Source organism: Ovis aries, chromosome 3 (genome assembly GCF_016772045.2).
Source record: "Ovis aries strain OAR_USU_Benz2616 breed Rambouillet chromosome 3, ARS-UI_Ramb_v3.0, whole genome shotgun sequence".
Lineage (NCBI taxonomy): Eukaryota > Metazoa > Chordata > Mammalia > Artiodactyla > Bovidae > Ovis > Ovis aries.
Genome location: NC_056056.1, coordinates 25,202,699 through 25,225,854, shown reverse-complemented (window position 1 = coordinate 25,225,854; position 23,156 = coordinate 25,202,699). Strand labels below are relative to the sequence as shown.

The 23,156-nt window shown below is 39.8% G+C and overlaps 1 long non-coding RNA gene across 1 annotated transcript in view; it reads left to right on the top strand.

Annotated features, from left to right (window-relative positions):
- Window positions 1-22,791, top strand: part of LOC114113893 (uncharacterized) — a 30,615-nt gene extending 7,824 nt beyond the window's left edge. Inside the window, exons 2-3 of the long non-coding RNA XR_003588637.3 lie at window positions 15,442-15,560; window positions 22,649-22,791. This is a non-coding gene — a long non-coding RNA (uncharacterized LOC114113893). The remainder of the gene's footprint in view (window positions 1-15,441; window positions 15,561-22,648) is intronic.
- The last annotated feature ends 365 nt before the right edge of the window (window positions 22,792-23,156 follow it).

Sequence of the window (23,156 nt, the reverse complement as noted above, 5' to 3'; positions counted from 1 at the left end):
ACCTCAGATATGCAGATGACACCACCCTTATGGCAGAAAGTGAAGAGGAACTAAAAAGCCTCTTGATGAAAGTAAAAGAGGAGAGTGAAAAAGTTGGCTTAAAGCTCAACATTCAGAAAACGAAGATCATGGCATCCGGTCCCATCACTCCATGGGAAATAGATGGAGAAACAGTGGAAACAGTGTCAGAATTTATCTTGGGGGGCTCCAAAATCACTGCAGATAGTGATTGCAGCCATGAAATTAAAAGACGCTTACTCCTTGGAAGGAATGTTATGACCAACCTAATTAGCATATTGAAAAGCAGAGATATTACTTTGCCGACTAAGGTCCGTCTAGTCAAGGCTATGGTTTTTCCAGTAGTCATGTACGGATGTGAGAGTTGGACTGTGAAGAAGGCTGAGCACCGAAGAATTGATGCTTTTGAACTGTGGTGTTAGAGAAGACTCTTGAGAGTCCCTTGGACTGCAAGGAGATCCAACCAGTACATTCTGAAGGAGATCAGCCCTGGGATTTCTTTGGAAGGACTGATGCTAAAGCTGAAACTCCAGTACTTTGGCCACCTCATGTGAAGACTTGACTTATTGGAAAAGACTTTGATGCAGGGAGGGATTGGGGGCAGGAGAAGAAGGGGACGACAGAGGATGAAATGGCTGGATGGCATCACTGACTCGATGGATGTGAGTCTGGGTGAACTCCGGGAATTGGTGATGGTCAGGGAGGCCTGGCGTGCTGCGATTCATGGGGTCGCAAAGAGTCGGGCACAACTGAGCGACTGAACTGAACTGAACTGATGAACACAAGGTATGTTTCTATTTCTTCATATGATCTTCAATTTCTTTTTATCAATATTTTATAGTTTTCAAAGCATAGATCTTTAATCTCCTTAGTTAAGTTTATTCTTAGGTATTTATTCTTTTTGATATGATTTTGAAGGGGATTTGTTTTTTTTGTTTTCTCTTTCCAGTAGTTCATCATTAGTGGGGATTTGAATTTAGGACTTCCGTGGTTTAACCCACTCATTATTCCATCAGATATGTAGGGGCACACATACACATGGGCACACACACACACAAACAGCTTCTACCTCTAGTATGCTTTTAACATATGAATGGTAGGGGTCAGGAGGGACACAAATTCTTTGTGAAAACGGTTGGGGCTATCATTTATAAATGAGGAAAACAATCTCCTTCTCCCATTTTTTATATCAGAGATGTCATTTCTGTGTATTATATTATTTATTTGAAATACAGCAGGATTCATTTGCTTATGTTCACATTTTTAGATTTTTTTCTTTCATTCCAACTGTGTTGATTTCACTGTATATATGTTTTAATCTATAGAGCATTAACATGTTCTAAAAGTCAAAACTATGCAAAAAATGTATTCAGATAAACTCTTCTGCTTAGTTTTTCTTTCATCTCCTGCAGATAACCAATTTTCTCTTTGGGTTTTTGTTTATTTGTTTGTTTATTCTTCCTATATTTCATCTTGCAGCAGTAAGCAGATATGTGATCTTATTTTATTTTACCGTCTTTTTATCCCAAAGTTATCACATTATACATATGCTGTGCTTTTTCACTTAAGAATATATCCCAGAAGTCACTCCATATCAGTTCATAGATTCCTTCCTTACTCATCTTTACAGCTGTGTAGCCCTCCATCCTGTAAATGAAGCAGTGTATTTAATCAGTATCCTATACATGAGCATTTAGGTTAATTCTAACATCTTGCAATTACCAATGATATTGCCAATAATAGCCGTGTGTGTATGCTCAGTCCCTCAGTTATGTCTGACTCCTTGCAACCCCATGGACTGTAGCCCACCAGTTTCTCTGTCCATAGGATTTTCCAAGTAACAATACTGGAATGGGTTGCCATTTCCTCTCCAGGAGATCTTCCTGACCCAGAGATCAAATCTGTGACTCCTACTTGGCAGATGGATTCTTTTCCCCTGAGCCACCAGGGAAGTCAAAATAATAGCCACATGCAAATTTATTTTCATAATGTTGGACATTTATCATCATTTAAATCCTTAGAAGATTTTTAGGTTAAGACGAAAATTCTTAGTGGATCTTGTGATAAAGAAGTAAATGAATATGTAGTTGTGTTAGATATTGCTAAATTTCTTTCCACTGTTACATCAATTTTTATTTTCATCAACATTGTATTGTCAACTCTTTTTCTACAGTTTCTGAGAGTGGATTTTTATCAAGCTTTTGAATGTCTTGCCAATCTAATTGGTCGGAAATGATATTTTCATGTAGATTTTAATTTGCACTCCTTATACTATGAAAGATATTAAATACTTTTTCATATGTTTCAGTTCAGGTCAGTTGCTCAGTCGTGTTTGACTCTTTGCAACCCCATGTATTGCAGTACACCAAGCTTCCTTGTTCATCACCACTCCCGGAGCTTGCTCAAACTCATGTCCATTGAGTCAGTGATGCCATCCAACCATCTCATCCTCTGTTGTCCCTTTCTCCTCCTGTCTTCACTCTTTCCCAGCATCAGGCTCTTTTCTAATGAATCAGTTCTTCACATCAGGTGGCAAAGTATTGGAGCTTCAGCTTCAGCATAGTCCTTCCGATGAATATTCAGGGTTGATTTCCTTTAGGATTGACTGATTTGATCTTCTTGCAGCCCAAGGGACTCTCAAGAGTCTTCTCCAGCATCACAGTTCAAAAGAATCAATTCGGTGGTGCTCAACCTTCTTTATGGTCCAACTCTTACATCCATACACGACTACTGGAAAAACCATAGTCTTGACTATACGGACCTTTGTTGGCAAAGTAACATTTCTGCTTTTTAATATGCTGTCTATGTTTCTCACAGTTTTTATTCCAAGGAGCAAGCATCTTTTAAAAGCCATGTAATATATTTTGGGGCTTTTTTAATGTATCTTGCAATTTTTGAATTTTTGCCTCACAATTAAAAATAAAGTCTTTATATGTAATGATTACATTAAAAAGAAACAAAGTCTTTATGTTTCAGTGTTACTAGTCATCTAGAATATACACTACAATTTTTTTCTCCCAATAAGTTCATTTTCTTGTGACTTTATTTTATTTACCATGATTTTTCACATTAAAAAAACTTTAAGGGCAAATTTATCTTTAAAAAAAGTAGTGATGGATTTAGTGTCATGGACAGCCTTTCCTTTTACTCGGGTTATTAAAGAATTTTCTTCTGATACTTGGATAGTTGTATATTTGGTACATTTGTTTGTTCTAATAGGAATTTACTCTTACATATGATGTGAGAAAATGATATAATTTATACTTTTCAAAAGGATATTCAGTTATTTTAAAACAATCTATTAAAAACTTCTTTCCCCATTAATATGAGATACTACCTTTTTATATACTAAGTTTTCATATATAATTCAATGTGTTTCTAGACTTGTTTCATTCCATTGGTATTCTGTCTATTCATACATTAGTATGTGTTAGTAGGCATGGCTGTATGTTTAACTTGTCCCACAAGTTCTTTATCCATTCATCTGTCAATGGACGTCGAAGTTGCTTCCGTGTCCTAGCTATTGTAAATAGTGCTGCTATGAACATTGTGAGTACATACGTCTTTTCCAGTTATGGTTTTCTCAGCGTATTGCCCAGTAGTGGGGTCATATGGTAGTTTTATTCCTAGTTCTTTAAGGAGTCTCCATACTTTGCTCCATAGAGGCTGTATCAATTTACAGTACATGTGAATGATGGAATATTACTCAGATGCAAAAAGGAACACATTTCAGTCTGTTCTAGTGAGGTGGATGAACCTACAGCCAGTTATACAGAGTGAAGAAAGTCAGAAAAATAAAAACAAATATCATATATTAACACACATATATGATGTTCAAGCTGGTTTTAGAAAAGGCAGAGGAACCAGAGATCAAATTGCCAACATCTGCTGGATCATGGAAAAAGCAAGGAGTTCCAGAAAAACATCTATTTCTGCTTTATTGACTATGCCAAAGCCTTTGACTGTGTGGATCACAATAAACTGTGGAAAATTCTGAAAGAGATGGGAATACCAGACCGCCTGACCTGCCTCTTGAGAAATCTGTATGCAGGTCAGGAAGCAACAGCTAGAACTATGGAACAACAGACTGGTTCCCAATAGTAAAAGGAGTACGTCAAGGCTGTATATTGTCACCCTGCTTATTTAACTTCTATGCAGAAGACATCATGAGAAACACTGGGCTGGAAGAAACACAAGCTGGAATCAAGATTTCTGGGAGAAATATCAATAACCTCAGATATGCAGATGACCCCACCCTTATGGTAGAAAGTGAAGAGGAACTAAAAAGCCTCTTGATGAAAGTAAAAGAGGAGGGTGAAAAAGTTGGCTTAAAGCTCAACATTCAGAAAATGAAGATCATGGCATCTGGTCTCATCACTTCATGGGAAATAGATGGGGAAACAGTGGAAACAGTGTCAGAATTTATTTTTGTGGGCTCCAAAATCACTGCAGATGGTGACTGCAGCCATGAAATTAAAAGATATTTACTCCTTGGAAGAAAAGTTATGACCAACCTAGATAGCATATTCAAAAGCAGAGACATTACTTTGCTGACTAAAGTCCATCTAGTCAAGGCTATGGTTTTCCAGTAGTCATGTATGGATGTGAGAGTTGGACTGTGAAGAAGGCTGAGCACCGAAGAATTGATGCTTTTGAACTGTGGTGTTGGAGAAGACTCTTGAGAGTCCCTTGGACTGCAAGGAAATCCAACCAGTCCATTCTGAAGGAGATCAGCCCTGGGATTTCTTTGGAAGGACTGATGCTAAAGCTGAAACTCCAGTACTTTGGCCACCTCATGCGAAGAGTTGACTCATTGGAAAGGGATTGGGGGCAGGAGGAGAAGGGGACGACAGAGGATGAGATGGCTGGATGGCATCATGGACTCAATGGACGTGAGTCTGAGTGAACTCTGGGAGTTGGTGATGGACAGGGAGGCCTGGCGTGCTGCGATTCATGGGGTCGCAAAGAGTCGGACATAACTGAGCTACTGAACTGAACTGAACTGAACTGAGTGTGTATGTATGTATATGGAATCTAGAAAAAAATGGTGCTAATGAACCTATTTACAAGACAGAAATAGAGAGGCAGATATAGAGAGCAAATTTTCAACACAGTAGGGGAAGGAGAGGGTGGAATAAATTTAGAGAGTAGCATTGACACATATACATTATCATACAGACAATATATAGCTAATGGGAATTGCTATCTATAATGGGAATTATAGGAAGTTGTCCTATAATATAGGGAGCTCAAGCTAGTGTTCTGTTACAATCTAGAGGGGTAAGATTGGGTGGGTAGTGGGGGAGAGGTTCAGGAAGGAGTAGATGTATGTATACTTATGGCTGATCCATATTGTTGTATGGCAGAAGCCAACACAATATTGTAAGGCAATTATCCTCCAATTAAAAATAAAGTTTAAAAAGAAACTAAAAAAAAAAAAAAAAAAGCTTAGGAAGAAAACTAGTTCTCCCTCCGTAAGGTCTCTCTTTTACAATATTGTTATAACTATTACTATATGTTTACTTTCTCCATATGGATTTTAGTATCAACTTGTCCAATTATAGTAAAAGAAAAGAAAAAATAAAAAAAATGCATCAGTTCAGTTCAGTCGCTCAGTTGTGTCCGACTCTTCACGACCCCATGAATCGCAGCATGCCAGGCCTCCCTGTTCATCACCATCTCCCGGAGTTCACCCAGACTCACGTCCATCGAGTCCGTGATGCCATCCAACCATCTCATCCTCTGTCATCCCCTTCTCCCCCTGCCCCCAATCCCTCCCAGCATCAGAGTCTTTTCCAATGAGTCAACTCTTCGCATGAGGTGGCCAAAGTACTGGAGTTTCAGCTTTAGCATCAGTCCTTCCAAAGAAATCCCAGGGTTGATTTCCTTCAGAATGGACTGGTTGGATCTCCTTGCAGTCCAAGGGACTCTCAAAAGTCTTCTCCAACACCACAGTTCAAAAGAATCAATTCTTCAGCACTCAGCCTTCTTCACAGTCCAACTCTCACATCCGTACATGACTACTGGAAAAGCCATAGCCTTGACTAGACAGACCTTAGTCGGCAAAGTAATATCTCTGCTTTTGAATATGCTATCTAGGTTGCTCAAAACTTTTCTCCAAGGAGTAAATATCTTTTAATTTCATGGCTGCAGTCACCATCTGCAGTGATTTTGGAGTCCAAAAAAATAAATTCTGACACTGTTTCCACTGTTTCCCCATCTATTTCCCATGAAGTGATGAGACCAGATGCCATGATCTTCATTTTCTGAATGTTGAGCTTTAGGCCAACTTTTTCACCCTCCTCTTTTATTTTGATCAAGAGGCTTTTTAGCTCCTCTTCATTTTCTGCCATAAGGGTGGTGTCATAGTTGCTAGTTATATCTGACTCTTTGCAATTACATGGACTGTAGCCCACCAGGCTCCTCTGGGTTTCCATTCCCTTCTCCAGGGAGTCTTCCCAACCCAGGGATCAAACCCATGTCTTCTGCATTGCAGGTGGATTCTTTACCATCTGAGCTACCAGGAAAACCCATAGTAAAAGAGTTTATGTCTTTATCGGAATAAATTAAAATTTCTGCCAGGCAATCTTTAGTTTCTTAGAGCCCATCCTTTAATATATTCTTCAGAAAGAGCTCAAGAATATGATATTCCTTGAGTTCTTATTAATACACGTTCAAAACCAGCCTTGTTACTTGAATAATGGCTTGTCCTATGTCCTTGAGTTACTTATAAAATTCCCACTGAAGCATTGCTTTATATTTGTTCTTGAGAAGTCTGAGGAATAGATATCGTAGATTTGTCCAAACCCACAGAATGTACAAACCCGGAGTGAACTAGAATATAAAGTGTGGGCTTTGGGTGATTATTTGTGTCAAAACAGTTTCATTAATTGTAATAAATATACCACTCTGGTGAAAATGTTAGTGTTAGTCGCTCAATTGTGTCTGACTCTTTGTGACCCTGTGAACTGTAGCCCGCCAGTCCTCTGTCCATGGAATTCTCCAGGCAAGAATACTGGAGTGGGTAGCCATTCCCTTCTCCAGTGGGTCTTCCCGACCCAGGGATCGAACCCAGATCTCCCACATTGCAGGCAGATTCTTTACCGTCTGAGCCACAGGTGGGGAATGTTAATTATGGGAAAGGCTAGGCATGCATGATGGAGAAGGCAATGGCACCCCACTCCAATACTCTTGCCTGGAAAATCCCATGGATGGAGGAGCCTGGTAGGCTGCAGTCCATGGGGTCGCTAAGAGTTGGACACGACTGAGCGACTTCACTTTCACTTTTTACTTTCAGGCACTGGAGAAGGCAATGGCAGCCCACTCCAGTGTTCTTGCCTGGAGAATCCCAGGGACGGGGGAGCCTGGTGGGCTACCATCTCTGTGGTTGCACAGAGTCGGACACAACTGAAACAGCTTAGCAGTAGCAGCAGGCATACATGGAGGTGGTGGTATATGGGAAATCTGTATAACCTCTTTTAAATGTTGCTGTGAACCTAAAACTGCCCTAAACAAACAAACTGTTAATCTAAAAAATCACTCTGGTTACTAGAATTAGGGTGGAGGCAGATATTCCAGCGAGGATGCTGTTACTGTAGTAACCCAAGAGATGATGGAGGTTTAGACAAGTATGTAGTTAAGAATACAGTGAGGGGAATATTTTCAGATGCTTGATTTAGAAATCTGGCACATTCTATGCCTCAAGCTTTTGAAACAACCATAAAATAAGTTAGCGTTAGTCATCTGTCTCAGGGGAGTACCTGTACTTTCATCTTATATTTAATTTTCAAGTAATATTTTTGTATGAATTACATATCAGAGCTGGAGAGACTCTTAGTGGTTCAGACTTTATAACTGAAATCAGTCATCTTTAGTAGAACTTGGAGAGGAGAGGGACCTGGTAAAACTCATCATGAATCTGAACAGTTCAGTCATAAGCTAATTATCAGGCTACACAGAGCTTCTCGAAGAAGCAGCCTGACAGTTTCAGAACAAATTGTGCCTGACTTGAAATTCTAATAGCGCTCCTGCTTCCTCCAATTCTGCCTCCTTCGTTCTAGATAAATGCCGGAACTCGAACTATGCGATATAGAATAATGCTCCATAAAATTTTGTCAAATCCCTACTTGGAACTAGAGAGCTGGAATAACTAAGTTTGAAACTGTGCACAGTCTGTTCAGGCTTGTCTTGGTGGAAAGAATTGAAAAATAAGAGGTACTTTATGAGATTTTTTTCTCTTCCTTATTTTTAACTGGAGACTCAAATCATTCTCTAGAGTAATCACTTGCAGTTTAGTGTCCACCAGCAACTTTCGATTCTGCCCTGTTATTTGTAGGCATGTTTGATAAACAGACACAGTAAAGTGTTTTAATACTTAGAGATGCATGATGATGAGTAAGGGAGATGAAAAGAAACTAGAAATGGAATGTACAATATAAGCAAAGATATCATAAAACTGGAATATTCACGTATGTCCTGCCCATGGTGTTGGACATTGACAATTCATTCTAAAAGTCATGAAAATTGATCCATATCCAGATTTACCCAGTAAATTTGTTTCTGGGACTTTATCCTAAGGAAATAACTTGAAGCTAGAAAATAGAGGGAAAATAGTACTGTAAGCCTGGGCGTATTTAATTATAAGCTTTTATGAAGGAAGCAGCCCAAACTCCATATTGTCCCAGTCAGACATGGATGTGTAGGGTATGTTGAAGGAAGGAAGCCATTCCTAGTACTTCATTTTTGTCTAATCATCGGGGGCTCCTACTTAGTGTTTTTTTTTTTTTTTTTTGGTTTGATTTTTCTTGGTTTGTCCAACTATGTAAATTTCATGTGTGCCATATTATGTTTAGAATTCTGTAGGGCTACAATCCACAGGGTCGCAAAGAGTCGAACATGGCAAAAATGAATTGCTTAGCAAGCACACACAATACTCTATAGTATACTCACCTTCAATAGTTCAGTTTCCACCTGTCACCATATTGTCCACCTCTTTTCCCTATTGACTCCACTCCCCTTCCCTTCTGGTCACCACTACTTTCTTCTCTTCTTCTGTGCATTTCTTTTTATTTGGTTTGGTTTGTTAATATATGATGTTTCTTTTATTCTCCATATTCCACATATGAGTGAAATCATATGGCATTTGTCTCTCTCCATCTGACTCATTTCACTTAGCATAGTACCCTCAAAGTCCATCTACGTTGTAACAAGTGGCAAGCTTTCATCTTTTATTATGGCTGAGCACCCTACTCCAGCACTCTTGCCTGGAAAATCCCATGGATGGAGGAGCCTGGTAGGCTGCGGTCCATGGGGTCGCTAAGAGTCGGATACGACTGAACGACTTCACTTTCACTTTTCACTTTCATGCATTGTAGAAGGAAATGGCAACCCAGTCCAGTGTTCTTGCCTGGAGAATCCCAGGGACAGGGGAGCCTGGTGGGCTGCTGTCTATGGGGTCTCACAGACTCGGACACGACTAAAGTGACTTAGCAGTAGCAGAGAAGGAAATGACAACCCACTCCAGTGTTCTTGTTTGGAGAATCCTAGGGACAGCGGAGCCTGATGGGCTGCTGTCTATGGGGTCACACAGAGTTGGACACGACTGAAGCGACTTAGCAGCAGCAGTATTCAGATATATATACATACACACATATTTTTATCCATTCATACATTGAGGGGCACTTAAGTTGTTTCCACATCTTGGCTAATGTAAACAATGTTGTAGTAAACATAGGGGTGCACGTATATGTATATATATATATTTTATTTTAAACTTTTTATTTTATATTGGAGTATAGTTGATTAACAACGTTCTGATGGTTTCGGGTGAACAGCAAAGGGACTCACCCATACATATACATGTATCTGCGTGCGTGTGTGCTCAGTCGTGTCTGACTTTTTGCAACCCTATGGACTGTAGCCCACCAGGCTCTTCTGTCCATGGGGATTCTCCAGGCAAGAATACTGGAATGAGTTCTCATGACATCCTCCAGGGGATCTTCCCAACCCAGGGATCTTCCTGACCCAGGGATCTTCCTGACCCAGGGATCTTCCTGACCCAGGGATTGAACCTGCGTCTCCTATGTCACCTGCATTGGCAGGTGGGTTCTCTACCACTAGCTCCACTTGGGAAACCCTTACATATATTGATTCTCCCCCAAACCCTACTCCCATTCAGTCTGCCATGCTACACTGAGCAGACTTTCATGTGCTATACAGTAGGTGTTTGTTGGTTATCCATTTTAAATACAGCAGTGTGTAATTTGATCCCATACTTCCCACCTAACCCTTTGCATCATCTTTCCACCCCAGTAACCATAAGTTCATTCTCTAAGTCTGTGAGTCTGTTTTGGTTTTATAAATAAGTTCAGCTGTATCACTTCATTTTAGATTCCATATATAAGCATGTCATGCTATTTCTCCTTCTCTGTTTGATGTCACTCTAGGCCCATCCTTGGATGACAATCTCTAGGCCCATCCATGTTGCTGCAAATGGCATTATTTTATTCTTTTTAATTGCTGAGTAATATTCCATTTTATATATGTGCTACATCTTCTTTACCCATTCCTCTGTTGATGGACATTTAGGCTGCTTCCATATCTTGGCTATTGTGAACAGTGCTACCATGAACAATGGGGTGCATGTGTCCTTTGGACCATGTTTTGTTCTTGATATATGCTCAGGAGTGGTAATGCAGGCTCATATGGTAGCTTTATTTTTAATTTTTTAAGGAACCTCCATACTGTTCTCCATAGTGCCTGTACCAATTTACATTCCCACCAACAATGTAGGAGGGTTCCCTTCTCTCTACATCCTCTCCAGCATTTTATATTTTTGAATTAGTGTTTTCATATTCTTTGGATAAATACCCAGAAATGGAATAGCTTGGATCGTATAGTAGTTCTATTCTTGATTTTTTGAAAAATCTCCATACTGTTTTCCATATGATACAGTGGCTTTCTGTATGTGAAGTAGCTGCACAAATTTACATTCCCACCAACAGTGTATGAGAGTTCCCTTTACTCCAGATACTCTCTGCTATTTGTTATTTCTTGCCTTCTTGATAACATTCTAACAGGTGTGAGGTAATATTCCATTGTAGTTTGACTTGCATTTCCCTAATTATTAGTTATATTGGATATCCTTTCATATGTCTTTGGCCATCTGTACATCATCTTTGGAAAAATAAATGTCTAACAGATCCTCTTTCCATTTTTTAATCAGGGTGTTTGTATGTTTGATGCTGATTTGCATGAGTTCTTTATACATTCTGGATACGAATCCCTTATTAGATATGTGATTTGTAGATATCTTCTCCCATTTAGTAGGTTGCCTTTTCATTTTGTTGATGGTTTTCTTTGCTGTGCAGAAGCTTTTTAATTTGACGTAGTCTCATTTGATTATTTTTTACTTTTGTTTCCCTTGCCTGAGGAGATGCATCCAGAAAGATATTGGTAAGATTCATGTCAAAGAGCACATACCTAAGTTTTCTTCTAGGGGTCTTCCGGTTTTAGATCTTACTTTCAAGTCTTCAATCAATTTTGAGTTGATTTTTGTGCATGGTGTGAGATAGTGGTCTAGTTTTATTCTCTTATATGTGGCTGTCCGGTTTTCCCAACACCATTTATTGACAAGACTATCCTCTCTCCATGGTATGTTCTTTGCTCCTTTGTTGTAAATTAATTGTCTACATTTGCGTGGGTTTGTTTCTGAGCTCTCAATTGTGTTTTGTAGATCTATGTTTTTCTGCCAATATTATGCTGTTTCGATTATCGTAGTTTTGTATGATAATTAGAAATCATTGAATGTCATATCTCCTGCTTTGTTCTTTTCCCCTCAGAATTGCTTTGGCTATTTGGGGGGTTTTCAGCTCCACGTAAATTTTAAGATTTTTCTAGTGTGAGTATTTGTGCACAGAGTCGGATATGACTTAGTAACTGAACAACAGCATCAACAACATTTGCTCGAGGGTGGGTATTTGACCAAAGACCAGTGAGTTCATGGTTGAAGGTCAGTCTTTATGCAATGGCCTCATTCACATACATGAGCTAGATAAATTTCATGTTTCATGAAACTGAACCTAGAACTTTAAGAGAATTAGGCAGCTGATCCAGGAGGAAGTGAGGCCAGAGACACCATGATGGGTGCAGCAAAACAAGGACTCTGTGAGCCAAAACCATAAGGACCCCTGGGAGCTTGTGTTTTCCTTTTTCTTTTATATGTTTAGATATAGGAATGGAAAGGAATTATCTCACTCATTGTGCCTTCATGTAATCTTCGACTCTGGGAAGCAGACTGGAAGAACGTAATGAGCGAACTGAAGTTCAGAGGTTTTAATTTCTTCAAAGCTATACAAGCAGAGTGGAAACTTGACCCGAGCTTGTTTGGTTGAAGCAGCTTGGTTCCAGCAGTGCCCATACACTGTCAGGTGAAATAACAGAATTACAAGAAAATGAGAGTGAAATGATATCGAGAGAGTTAACAGAGAGTTCAAGCTAACAGAAAAGCTATTTTACTCCTTTGAAAAAACCTTAGGTTTCAGTAAGTTATTATTCTTTATTAATTCGCACTAATTGGAGGAAAAGCTGATTATAATTCATGGAAACAGAAGTTTGTCTCATTTTTATAGAAGTGAGATTTTGTTAAATGTAGCACTTGAGGTAGCCGCAAATAGTGTGTGTGTCCTTGGGCAGCGTCTTTAGTGATTCAGTAGGAATAGTATGTGAGTGCATTTAAACATGATCTAAGATGCCTAGAACATGTGTTTGATGAGCTTAAAAATTATAAATGATTTACATATTAAAGCCATCTTGGTGTTGTTTTGATTTCAGAGTGTACATGTAATGGCAGTTTCCTGGCTTAAATTAAAAAACCTAATATTTTTTGGGATTTACTATATGCCAGAAACTGTGCCAAGAATTTTATACATTTTTATGTTGCCCCTCATTTAATACTTACAACAACTTCATGTGAAAACTGTTACTGTCTTCCCCCTTCTTACACTTAAGGAAATTTAGCGTCAGAGAAATTAAGCAACATTTTCTTAATCACAGAGTTCCTAGAGCTTGGATTTAAACACAAGTTTTCCTGACTCCAGAAGCTTTATTTGCTTTGATTAATCACTGGTTGATATCTTGGAGTAGTAAGATTTTTTTTCCCCCCCCTAATTTTACTGTTATCAGAGATAGCAACATTTTCTCACAAGTCACTGGCACTGTTTGCCCAAGAGAGTGCATTTGCTGAGTCTAGGATGCTGAGTCATTGTGTCTTTTTTCCCTAGCCCAACTGTCAGTGTTCTAGTTCATTCCTTTCTCTGAGAAAAGCAGCAGCCTCTTAACTGGTCTCTTTGTCCTCCGTATCAAACTCTGCAATCCATTCTCCTTATACTATCCAGAATTATCTTCAACTACCCCAGCCTCTCTCTCTCTCTCTCTCTCTTTTTTCTTTTCAGGATAATTATCTAAGCATTCTTGTGTACAAGAGCCTTCATTCCCAGAACTTGCTGATTTAACTGAGAGCATGCAGCCCATCTCCTTTTTCTATACTTGACATTTTCACAAGGCAGAACTTATGTTTAGGAACATCTTTCCAATACTTTGGCCACCCAATGTGAAAAACTGATTCATTGGAAAAAACTCCGATACTGAGAAAGATTGAAGGCAGAAGGAGAAGGGGGTGGCAGAAGATGAGATGGTTAGAAAGCATCACTAATTCAATGGACATGAAGTTGAGCAAACTTCCAGCGATGGTGGAAGACAGAGAAGCCTGATGTGCTGCAGTCCATGGAGCTGCAAAGGGTCAGACATGACTTAGTGACTGAACAACAATAAACATCTTTCAGCACCCATTTTGCTCAATCTATTCCTTCTACCTAGAATTTCATCTCTCTATAGTCCCAAACTCTTGGGAATTCTAAAGACTTGGCTCGGGTGTCAACTTTCTCTAACCCAAAGGCTACCTTAAATACGACTATTTGCTCATTTATGAACCTGTGTTACACATTAAGTTAGTTGCCCTGTCATGTCTGACTCTTTGCAATCCCACGAAGTGTAGCCTGCCCCACTCCTCTGTCCATGGAATTCTCCAAGCAAGAGTCCTGGAGTGGGCTGCCATTTCCTTCTCTAGGGGATCTTCCCAACCCAGGGATCAAACCTGGGTCTTCTGCAATGTAGGCAGATTCTTTACCAACTGAGCCACTAGGGAAGGACTACACATTATCCAGGCCTTATTTCCAGCGGGATAATTTTGCCTGCTAATTTGTCTTCCATCTCTTTATCTACCATATTTAACTTAGTGCCTGACACAGAGTAAACTCTCAGTTAAGTTTTGCTTGACTAGGTCTGATATTAACCTAAGATCAAAGTCTTTAACCTGGCCCCAGTGATTCAGTTTTCAGTACACAGTTTGTTGAGAGGCGATTCCTCCTGGCATTTCTACACATCTGCTATCAGCTTTTGTTCTGGAAGGTTCTTTTAACAATGTCTGTGTAGCAAACAACTTTGAAAGAGAGTGGTAGTGTCTCCTTCTAAGATTAAAAAAAAAAAAAAAAGGCAGATTTATTTCCTGACCGAGTAGTATTTCTCCCTCTGGGGAAAATGTTGGGGAGACTTGCTAAATAGGCTTGTAAGCAGCCTCTTATAACACTAGGTGCTTCCTAAACTTGAGTTCTCAGCAGTGACCCAAACCCAGTCTGTGCAGCACACACTGGGGGTCCTCCATATCACCTTTGTAGGACTGGGGGAGCAAGAGGCACTGATACAACCATGAAACTCCTGAGCCTGTTGTGCTTTGAACAATAAACCCTTTGTCTCTGACCTAGGAATCACATGATTTCTGCCGAGAGGTATGGAACAGTGGCAGGCTCATTCGTTGGCTTTTGAGTGGGATGAAATTTCAGATGCTCCACAGTTCTGTACAGGGTTGGTCTCTAATGTGTCAAATTACCTCCCCTCCAGAGCCACAGACATCTTAGATATGCCAAGATATTATTCCAACTCCTTCAATTTTATGGAGATCCAAAGAGGTAAAATGATTTTTCCAAGGTTGCACAGCTTATTAACTGTTATGTGGAAGCTGAACAGTGTCTTGCAAAGAAGATGGACTCTGGGGTCATTTCAGATTTCAGTAATGTCACTTATTAGCTTCAGGTATTTATTTAACCTCTCTGAGCTGTGGCTTACTCATCTGTAAAATGGAGTTAATAGATCTCTGTCAGAGGGTTGTTGAGAGCAAAGAATCCAACGGTGATGAACTATGAAGCTGCCTAATGAGACAATCTAGGGTCTTAAGCCTTCTTTTCTTTCTTGGCAGGTGTAAAAATAAGACTCAGCTCTAATGAGGTCATCTGAAATTTCTAGGTCCTGCTTTTCCGTTGAAACTGAAACAAAGTCTTCATTCTCATTGATTCTACTTCTATTCTACAGGCTCCCAGTCATTCCTCAGAAGGAGCAGAAGGAATACTGACCAGAACCTCATAAATGAAGTTGTGTGAAATGGACTCGATGGGAGTAAGCCCTGTGTTTAATCCTGCAAAGAATCTCAGGTAAGGCTGACTTCTGGCCAAGTCTGTTTCTCTCAGATGCTATGATTCTGAGCTGTTTAATTCCTCTGTCTTCGGTATAAATGGGATTGAAAGGACTAATTTGCCTAATAAAAGTGTTAAATGCATTAATTAAGAGCTTTGATAATTCACAGGGTTTCACTAAAGTTGGTTAAAATTCCAGTACGAGTGGGCCCACACTGAGTTCCAGGTGTGCCTTTTTCCTACACTTTTCTTTTTTCCTGTTCTGAACGGTGAGGCAATTCTTGTCAGCTCTGAGGCATATCCTGCCATTTTCACCTACTGAGAAACTCAGTCTTGAAAAATTTTAAAAGCAGATTAATTCTCTCTCGTGGTGGATTTCATTGTCAGTTTTCAAGTTTGGAACAAGGTGGAACATAATCCACTGTTATTTTCTTACATTTCACAGCATTAAGAAAAGCCATGCCTCCCCCAAACCCCCAGACTTTCAAATCTATAACCATTTTCTGTAGAATTTACTCCCTAGAAGCTACAACTTGTTGGAGTTTCCCCTAAAATTCTGAACACAGCCAGCCAGACTAAAGAATAGATCTTTCCATGAAGGAGAATGAACTTTCTTCTTCCTACCTTAGGAGGAATAATGATCAAAGTATGAAGTTCATCCTGGAGAAGGAAATGGCAACCCACTCCAATATTCTTGCCTGGAGAATCCCATGGACAGAGGAGCCTGGTGGGCTACAGTCCACAAGGTCATAAAGAGTCAGACACAACTGAGTGACTAAAACAACAAATGAAGTTCGACCAATCATCCATTTGTGCCCCTTTCTGTGCAAACCCCAATGGCAAGTGTCCTTCACAAACCAAAGATTTAGGCTGGTCCTTGGACCAACATGAAGTAATTGAGAAAATCCCAAAGAGCCAACCCATCCTGGGTCCTTGAAGTGAAAAAAAGAAGCTTTAAACTTAGTTCTTCTCCTGCATAAGCTTGCAGTCAAGGTTGTAATATGAAATGGACGTAATACATTGCAATACTCTACTGCTGCTGCTGCTAAGCCGCTTCAGTCATGTCTGACTCTGTGTGACCCGATAGACAGCAGCCCACCAGGGTCCTCTGTCCATGAGATTCTCTAGGCAAGAATACTGGAGTGGGTTGCCAATTCCTTCTCCCACAATACTCTATGGAAGGCTACTAATTGCAAGTGATTCTCTAGGACCCTCCTCCATAGTGGCCCCAAAGATGAGGGAGTGATCCCAGGTGATATGGAAGAAAAGAGGAAGAAAATATATTCTTCTCATTATAGGCAAAACTTATGCATCATTTAATTCAAATGATTTTTATAGCAACAATCACCATGTACAGTCTTTAGAAAGGCAGCGGAGAATGTTTGCTTATTTAAATTGAATGGAACTGAACTGAGTAAAGTAATGATCAAAATTCTCCAAGCCAGGCTTCAGCAAAATGTGAACCGTCAATGTCCAGATGTTCAAGCTGGTTTTAGAAAAGGCAGAGGAACCAGAGATCAAATTGCCAACATCTGCTGGATCATGGAAAAAGCAAGAGAGTTCCAGAAAAACATCCATTTCTGCTTTATTGACCATGCCAAAGCCTTGACTGCGTGGATCACAATAAACTGTGGGAAATTCTGAAAGAGATTGGAATACCAGACCACCTGACCTGCCTCTTGAGAAACCTATATGCGGGTCAGGCAGCAACAGTTAGAACTGGACATGGAACAACAGACTGGTTCCCAATAGGAAAAGGAGTACATCAAGGCTGTATATTGTCACCCTGCTTATTTAACTTCTATGCAGAGTACATCATGAGAAATGCTGGACTGGAAGAAGCACAAGCTGGAATCAAGATTGCCAGGAGAAATATCAATAACCTCAGCTATGCAGATGGCACCACCCTTATGGCAGAAAGTGAAGAGGAACTTAAAAGCCTCTTGATAAATGAAAAAGTTGGCTTAAAGTTCAACATTCAGAAAACTAAGATCATGGCATCTGGTCCCATCATTTCTTGGGAAATAGATAGGAAAACAGTGTCAGACTTTATTTTGGGGGGCTCCAAAATCACTGCAGATAGTGATTGCAGCAATGAAATTAAAAAACACTCCTTGGAAGGAAAGTTATGACCAACCTAGATAGCATATTCAAGAGCAGAGGCATTACTTTGCCAACAAATGTCCATCTAGTCAAGGCTATGGCTTTTCTAGTGGTCATGTATGGATGTGAGAATTGGACTGTGAAGAAAACTGAGTGCCAAAGAATTGATGCTTTTGAACTGTGGTGTTGGAGAAGACTCTTGAGAGTCCCTTGGACTGCAAGGAGATCCAACCAGTCCATCCTAAAGGAAATCAGTCCTGGGTATTCATTGGAAGGACTGATGCTAAAGCTGAAACTCCAATACTTTGGCCACCTCATGTGAAGAGCTGACTCATTGGAAAAGACTCTGATTCTGGGAGGGATTAGGGGCAGGAGGAAAAGGGGACAACAGAGGAGAGATGGCTGAATAGCATTACCGACTGGATGGACATGAGTTTGAGTGAACGCCGGGAGTCGGTAATGAACAAGGAGGCCTGGCGTGCTGCGATTCATGGGGTCGCAAAGAGTCAGACACTACTGAGCGAGTGAACTGAACTAAACTGAACTGAAACAATGATGCTTTTGTAGGTTATCTAAATGGAAGTGGAGATGTATATTCCCTGCTTTACATAAATATAATTTTAAACATTTCTCAAGATAAATTCCTAGTGTATTTCTGGTCCCAGAATGAGGGAGCAGAAGGCAAGTGTGAGGTTGAATTATATGAGTTTTCAGGACTCCACAAACTCTAGGTGAGGAATTTGAATTTCTGTGCAGGTTGCCTCTATCTGTGAAAGTCTCTGGCTGTTTTTTGTTGTTGCTGTTGTTTAGTCGCTATGTCGTGTCCAACTCTTTTGCGACCCCACAGATGTAGCCCTCCAGGCTCCTCTGTCCATGGGATTTCCCAGGCAAGAATACTGATGTGGGTTGTCATTTCCATCTCCAGGGGATCTTCCTAGACCAGGGATTGAACCTGGGTCTTCTGCTTGGCAGGCAGATTCTTTATCATTGAACCACCTGAGAAGATCTTAGCTATTTTTTACCTTCCTTTTCTCTGTGATTTTTGCTTTCATGGACCACAGAAACCCGTATGCTTCAGGAAGACAAAATGTCTCTCTCCTTTTGAAAGTTTATGGCTTCAGACCATACACTGGGCCAGCTCCAAATGCACAGTCAAGCCATACTTATGGGTAAAACTTTAAAACTGGTCAAGTTTCTTTGAGTTGCCTAAGGATTTCACTGCCCTCTTCATCATCAGCCATGATACTCAATTAAGTTCCTTTAGACTTTTTTTTTCTTGATCATGAAATCATCCTATAGTAAAAGTTGCAAAATGATAACCCACAAAGTAAAACTACTCTGTAAATGTGTTGTGTTTGGTCTTCATACATGTTTTTTAATGGATTAATTTAATATTATCTATAAATCTAGAGATAATTAGATATTAGCTATTTAGGTATTTAGAAGGAGAAGAAAGTATCAGAGGATAAGATGGCTGGATGGCATCATTGAGGCAATGGACATAAATCTGGGCAAATTTGGGGAGATAGTGAGGGACAGGAAGGCCTACAGTGCTGCAGTCCATGGGGTCACAAAGAGTCTGACACAACTGGGCAACTGAACAACAACAACATACATATAGAGATGTCACTTAAGAATGTGAGCCTGGGACTTCTTAGAATATTAAAATATGACATCACACTAGACTTATCTTTCTTCAGGTAACTGTTGGCTGGTGCTAAATAGAGGCATCTCCTTTGCATGAGATCTTTGCTGTTCTAATCTCCAGAAATCCTTCCAATTCTTAATGGCCCCATAGCAGGGTTGGATGTTGATTTTAATTTGTTGTAATGATGGGTTGTTTTCTTCAGGTAGTAGAGTTCAGTGGAAAGCAAAATAACTCTTTTATCTGTATTTCTACCACAAGTGAGAAAAGAGAAGATAGGCCATAAACATATTTAACTAGTACTTCCAAATGGCTCAGACGGTAAAGCGTCTGCCTACAATGCGAGAGACCCAGGTTCGATTCCTGGGTTGGGAAGATCCCCTGGAGAAGGAAATGGCAATCCACTCCAGCACTCTTGCCTGGAAAATCCATGGACAGAGGAGCCTGATAGGCTACAGTCCATGGGGTCGCAAAGAGTCAGACATGACTGAGCGACTTCACTTTCCAAAGTATTAACGATTAATCCAAGTACGTGGTGGCTAGCAGGGAACGAAAGAAAAATATGCTCGTGGAACTGACATTCAAGTGGGGATTTAGACAACAGACAAGTAAACTGGTAATTAAGATAATTTGAGGGAACAGAAGAGTGCTATAAGGAAAATAAAATAGAATAATGTAGAATGAAAAAAAAAATTGGAAAAGTAGAGGGGTTGATGCGAGAAAGGGAAGTGGAAGAAGACAGAAAGCTCAAGAAGCAACTTGCCAGGAAAGAGTTCAAATTATATTCAAAGTGTAGTGAGCAACTATTGTAAAATTTTAAAAAGCAGAAGCAACTGGACCTAATTTGTTCTTTGAAACATCACCGTGCTTGATATGATAAAAGGGACTCTCAAGAGGAAACAGAAGAGCTGATAGTCCAGAGACAAGGTAGGGTTTGTGCTAGTCTTGTAGATGGTGAGAAATGGTCAGATCAGAGGAATGTTCTGGAGATATTACCAATAAAGCTTACTGTTGGACTGACTCAGTGTATATAAGAAAGAGAAAGATTAAGTAATGATGCTTTGGGCTTGAGTACCTGGATAGGTGAGATGGGAAATGCTAAAATGGGAGTGGCAGACAGAAGGAGATTTGAGGAACAGTGGAAACACTGACACCCTTGCAGCCATATAGGCCAGAGGTGGTTATTACACATCAAAGTGTGGATGTTTGGTGCACAGTAGGGTATCAGAACGTGAAACTCAAGGAAGAGGTTTGGGCTGAAGGAATTTAGGGTTTGGGATTGAATGAGATTACTTAGGAAAGGGTGGAAAGGAAAAAGAAAAGAAATGTGGGTAGAGAAATATTCTTGGGTCCTCCCAATGTTTAAAGTGGAAGATGAGGCTCGGAAGATTTACTGGGAGAGGACAACCAGTTGAGGACAGCATTGAGGGGGAAGAGATTTTCTACCCTTCTAAGTTCTTCTGGCTGGTCTGAGCATTAGATGGCCGTGAGATAGTGAGAGAGAGTTACAGGAGAAAATCAAACAGAAGGATAATAACATGCATATTTGGGAGAAACTAGGAAAACTGAGTAACTTGCCAAAATGGCCTAAATCCTCACTTTAAATACCATCTTCAGCTAAAGACAGAAGAGGATATTGTGGGATGTCGGGACTTTAAAGGGAAGTAAGGCAATTCACACGGAGATGGCAAAGGTTTGGTAAACAAGCTTTTACTGGGCTGTTCAGAGACAATGGGACACAGATAACTCTGGAATAGCCATCATCCATCTGGAGAGGAAAGACAGAGACTTTCAGAAACATTCAGTTTTATTGTTGAGTCAACCAACGCCAAAATAGCTTACCTCCGTGTTTCATTATGTGAGATAATGTTCCTAGACTTTAAACAAACTGGGTTTTCGACATGTATGATTCCTAGCTGATATACTTTCCATGACCACTCTAGATACATTAGCCAAGTACCTGGCCCCACAACCCCAAGTTAATTTTTTCTTCTTTGCTTGTAATGATCTGATATTCCTAGAGAAGAGAATGGCTATACACTCTAGTATTCCTGCCTGGAAAATTGCATGGACAGAGGAGCCTGGCAGGCTCTAGTCCATGAGGTTACAAAAAGTCGGATATTTTCTGATACTACCGTGTTTGTTTAAGTGATTTTGGTCCTGCTTCCTCTTGTTGAAATTGAACTCCATGAAGTAGGTATCAGCCTGCTTTCTATATTCCTGAGACCTCTGGGTCTAGGATCCCACCTGCCAAGTGTATGGATGTGTGCAGAGGTAAAAAGGAACTGAGAATCAGAAGTTGAGACACATTCCCAGTCATGTCCATGCCGCCCAGTAGCAGCATGACACTGGGAAAGTCTCTGAACCTCTCAGAACTTAACTACCTCATCCACACAGAACTATAATGAGGGTCAGATGAAAGGTCTCAGGAGAGGGCTTTATAAATGGAACAGCAAAGTTCCCAAAAAATCCTTTATGACTAACACATGGTTTTCATCTCAAATAACTCAGTGCTATTATTGTTTAAGGTCATAAAAGAATGTCCCTTAAGAAAAATATTCAAATTGAACTTTCCAAATACATAATTGACATGAATTAGAAATGCCATACCATTCCAGTGCTGTAAAGTTTGCTTTTCTGGAGTATTAAATATAGCTTTTTTCACTTTTCTGGACACTATAATGAGCTTTTTCTCCTAAGATATTCTGTAAGAAGTTTTCAAATTCCTGACAAAATGGTCAGACTTGCCAAGGGCAGCAATAGATCTGAAGGGGGAAGGAAGGTTTTGTCATTTCTACTCTACTGGCAATAAAAATCTATTGTTTTTAAAAAAATCACATCTCGATGTCTTTCCTGTGATTTCTATTTTTAAAAATTCAAATCCAGTCCTCATTAGGGTCATGGGGCAGGGAGAAGAGAACATTTCTCTTAACATTTTCTTTTATTCACCAATTCACAGATCAGACTAACCCACACAAAGCCAAGTGGATATTTACTTTTACCAGTGGCCCAGAGGGTGATAGTATTCCTGATCTAATAATTGCCATGTAATCCCTCAACAAGGCAGATTAAAGAGGGAGAAAATATTATCTTATGTATAGCTAATATAGGAATCAACTAAACCTACTTAGGAACAAGCCCTATTGTAGTTTGGGGTTCTAGGTGTATTCATTGGTGTGATCTCCCAGGTAGGCAACCCTTTATAAGGCTATCATTTGTATTAGACTATTGCAAATGACATGCTTATGAAGAAATTATTTTTATTTTTAATGCTAATATGCTTGTTAAAATTTAGCTAAATATTTCTCAGATACCAGATGGCAAGTTTGAAATATAACAATATATTTTTTTTATCCAGGTGTTTAATCTGGAACATAGCTGTGATCTGTGAAGTCTACACAGAAGCACAGGCACTTCGTTTATAGGAAAGATCATCAGAAACTTATTCTGAATTCATTCATTTGTACTCTAGAAGTAGCTATAAGAAGAAGAAGCTTTGTCCCTATGTGGAAAAATATCAGCAACTTCAAATCTCTCCATTTGACTCATTCCTTTGTGCTGAAGGAGAGTGAGGTAGATGTGTTCAAATGTATTTGTGACATTTGATGGAAATGAAACTAAAATTTAGGGCAAATACAGCCCTACAGCTCTTCTCTTGGGATTCCAGATGATCTCTGTGAAAACAGCAGAAAATAAAATGAAAAATATGATAATAATAATCCTGCCTCCTTATTAGCTGTGTCGGTACTCACATGGTCTGAGACAGGGCACTGGCTTCCACCTTCCACCAGGGCTTGAGTCCACATGTTACCATTCTCTTCCTTCTGGAGAAAGGAGGAAAATGGAGAGAGAAGGAGCTGATCATG